Source organism: Tachypleus tridentatus, chromosome 8 (genome assembly GCF_004210375.1).
Source record: "Tachypleus tridentatus isolate NWPU-2018 chromosome 8, ASM421037v1, whole genome shotgun sequence".
Lineage (NCBI taxonomy): Eukaryota > Metazoa > Arthropoda > Merostomata > Xiphosura > Limulidae > Tachypleus > Tachypleus tridentatus.
In genome coordinates, this window is record NC_134832.1 from 102,564,763 (window position 1) to 102,568,767 (window position 4,005).

The 4,005-nt window shown below is 32.0% G+C and overlaps 1 long non-coding RNA gene across 1 annotated transcript; it reads right to left on the bottom strand.

Moving 5' to 3' along the window:
- Positions 1 to 822: 822 nt before the first annotated feature.
- Positions 823 to 3,670, bottom strand: LOC143224233 (uncharacterized). Its single transcript, XR_013013283.1, has 2 exons — positions 3,550 to 3,670; positions 823 to 1,313 (listed from the first exon to the last, which is right to left on the bottom strand). It is a non-coding gene; the product is annotated as an uncharacterized LOC143224233 (long non-coding RNA).
- Positions 3,671 to 4,005: the final 335 nt, after the last annotated feature.

A 4,005-nucleotide genomic window follows, 5' to 3' on the forward strand; every position in this document is an offset into this window, starting at 1 on the left:
AGGTGGCTTTGAGTGAAGAATATGTTAAAACATAAATTAATCAATCTGTCATTACAGTTCTGTGTAAATCTATGTGTGTGCGTTTAATCTTAACAAAGGTCTATCTGCACTATGCTCAACCTAACTGTTTTATAAACTTTACTTTTCAAACCTTTTTCAGCGCAAAGTGTAAAATTAACAAAGTTTATTTGTTTTTGAAATTCACGCAAAGCTACACGAGGGCTATCTACGCTAGCTGACCCTAATTTAGCAGTGTAAGACAAGAGGTAAGGCAGCTAGTTATCACCACCCACAGCCAACTCTTGAGCTACTTTTTTACCAACGAATAGTGGGATTGGCCGTCAGTTATAACGTCCCATGGTTGAAAAGGCAAGCATGTTTGGTGTAACGGGGATTCGAACTCGTGACCCTGGGACTACGAGTCGAGTGCGTTAACCACCGGGCCATGTGGGGCCCAAAACTACTGTAGTGAAATTCAAAAACGTTAAGGTAAAATTATTTCAGTTACGATGCAAAACCTGTTAGACTAAATAATTAAATTCAAAATACAATAACAACAACTTCTACACTAGGTAAATCATGTCTTTAATAACTACATCATATCGACCTTTAATATGGCATCATCATCATTAGTTCAAAATTGTTGTTATTGTAATTTTAAATTAACCGTCACCTTATTTTGTGTCGGATTATGCCATTGATAATTTTGTTTCCCCTATAATTAATTAACCTGAAAATAATATATTGAACACATAATCCTTTCACCTTTTTTAAATTTGCACTCACGAACTACATTAATAATCTCGATGAAGAGACCTCTGACGTGATGTGTATCAAGAGCAGGTGAAAACAAAATGAATAGTAACAAATATGTTTATTTCTTGCTTTCCAAGTTCATACGTCATGCTGTGTTGTATCCTACAGATTGTATGATTATTCTCATGATTCACGGCATGTATACGATTTACTAACGTCACGGCAGTACAAATTGCAATGTTAAGCGTCCCTTAAGTGACAACATTTCAGTGTCTATAACTAAATTATAGACAGACATCATTCTAGTATAAAGTGGTGGAAATGGTTAAAACAAGTGATCTCTCCAGGTCATCTTTCACTGTAATAATAATAATAAAAGAAACGCTGTTCTGATACAAACATGAGGCTGCTTAACTTTACTGTTCTTCAACTTCTCCTGAGCAATGAAGAATCCGAAGGGTTTGTTCTTAGGTTTTACTCCCTTCACTACACGTTTTTCATCCTCTTGAATTTCAATTACACGACCACACATTTCACCCTGTTCAGTATTGTTGCGACTAGAGTATAGTTCGGAGAACAAAAATGTTGTTAAAGCACAGATTGTTGTTTTCCTTTTATACAAGCATAGATTAAAAAGGTAAGACATCTAATTAATGTCATGCCACGCGGATGATAGTAAGAAACAAAAAAATCACAACATGGTTGTTAAAAGAAGTCCAACAAAGCTGTATAATATACAAACTCAATAAAACTTAAAGTTTACTATAAAATGTATTCTAAATTAGAAATCGTCAATTACTCAAAAGTCATGTTAAAAACTGTTGCATTTTTCACATCTAAAATTACTCTTTCTTTAAACAGATCCTCACAGATATTAAAAGTTAGCATTAATTTATACTTATTATATACTGCTTGGACAGGCCTGCAGTGGCCTATATTCAGAGTGCAGGATTGCGTTTCTCTGTGTCAAAAATACGAGCCACAATGCAGCTAAATACAGTCAGTCATTTCGGTTATGCTCGCATTATAGTAATGACAGTCGGTCCCATTATTCGGCTCTAAGAGATGGCTAAAGTTTCTTATGGCAATGAGTGGTTGGTCAGTTGTTTAGAATTAGGAATGTTAAGTGATTCTGACTTGCCATTTAGCCCTTGTGAGCATAGAATACTCACATAGAATTTTCACATACTTATTAGTATGCAACAATGCAGCAATATTGTGTGGAAACATGAGCTTAAGTGAAAGCCTTAAAGCTAGTGGGGAGTAAAAACATTTGCATATAAAGGACAGTGCTTAATCAGAAAGCTGTGAGTGAATATTTGTGTATTTGTCAGCAATAAAATTTCAATGTATTTGAGCAAATTGGAAAACGTTATGATTATGTTAAGATTCAAGTACCTCAAATTCAAAGCCATTTGGTGTTGTGTAGCTTAGCATTGTAGAAACATTTTGAATTTCTTGGTACTATAGAAAATGATTGAAAATACTTCATAAAAGTAATAATTTGTGTAAGTTAAATAAAATATATGTCAAATATTTAGGGGAAGTGGTGAAAGGAACATGTCTTTGTACAATTGCTGGTATTATGTGAAGGTCAATTTTGCAGAAAGTGTAGAAAAAAAACCCGTGAAAGAAATTGCGAGTTTTATCTTTAGTGTTGTAAATTTAACACTTTTAATGTTTTTGTTTTGGATGAGGTGGTTAACTTGTGTTGAATTCAAGTAAATGACTTATTATTTATTGTAACTATGCTTTTGTTAAAATGGTTGTGTATTTTGAGTAAAAATATGTTTTACATCTTTTAATTAGAGACATAGTGTTGGTTTTGTGTGTTGCAATGTGTATCTTACTATGGTTTATGCATCATGCTATAATCATTTCCCAATTAAAAAGAAAATGTAATCACAAACCTATCTCATCACGTTTAACAACCCTTACATAGCATACTAAATCCTTATCTGTTTTATAACCAACTCTAGTATTTACTTATATTTTGTACACTGTAAGGCTATTCAGTCATTACTTTAGTTAAGATTATATTCATTGTTTCTTTATTATTTAAGTTACTATGTAGTTATGATACTGATCAACATCTTACAAAAAAGAAAAATAAACTTCTGTATGTATTATACAATGATGACTCAAATGAGGATTACAATAAATCAAAAGCTTCTTAACCATATAATGCAGATAACATATTCAAGTAATAACTTTCCAGTTATGCAATAATCAAACCTGTAGTACAATAAAAGAATTTCATCCTCATTATTCTTGAAGTAATGAATACCTTGATAACATTTCATTAAATTCAAAGCAAAAAAGTTGAAATAAAACACTAAAAGTAATTTTAGAAACAAAAACCAGTATCCATAAGAACAATATTTGTGCTATCTATTCAATCCATTATATAGCAAAATCATTAAATATCATTAACTAGAAAGAAAGGTATTCCATTAAATTAAATTGAATGTTTATATAATAGTGTCTTCCACGTCTTGAAAATTCACCACTGAATATAGAATACTTGGAATTGAATTATCCAGCAATAAAGTGTGCACATCTTCCAGGAGCTGCAGTGTTCATCAGGGTCTATGTAGTAATCTTGTAGCACTCTATCATTAGTGGGGATGGTAAGTCCATGACATGGGACATACGAACTCTTAATAGTTCATATATGGCAATCCTATGATTTGAGCAATTACTTTGGCTTTATCTTGTCCTTTAGTATACAGTTTTGTATATTCTTGTATGATATCACAACATGAATCAATTAACCCTATAAATCTAACTCACCTTCCTCCCATTTGAGCTAACACGTAGCTTTATTGTCTGTTTTTGGGCACTATTATTTTCCTCTCCAAGCAGACTAATCAGGAAGGATGCATGAAAACAATATATGTCATGCCACCCTGTAAGGCAAAATTTAATATTTAATTTTTTTTACACAAACGTCAGCAACTTGAAAACCATTAACCTCTGCAATTGCTAATCTTTCTCTTGAAAGTTTGAAAATTTTAACATGTATATGGGTAATTAACTTGCTTATCAATGTCAACAGTACCTTGTAGAACATTCCTGGTTCATATTTTCTTCATCATAGCACTCATACATTCATATTTGATTCTAAGTAATTTATGAATTTACACTGTTTCTCATTATTTAAAGTTCTTAATTCATTATCACCACTAGTTTATCACAGATTATGTTACCACTTTCATGTAGAGATTAGTTCTAATACTGTTATTATTG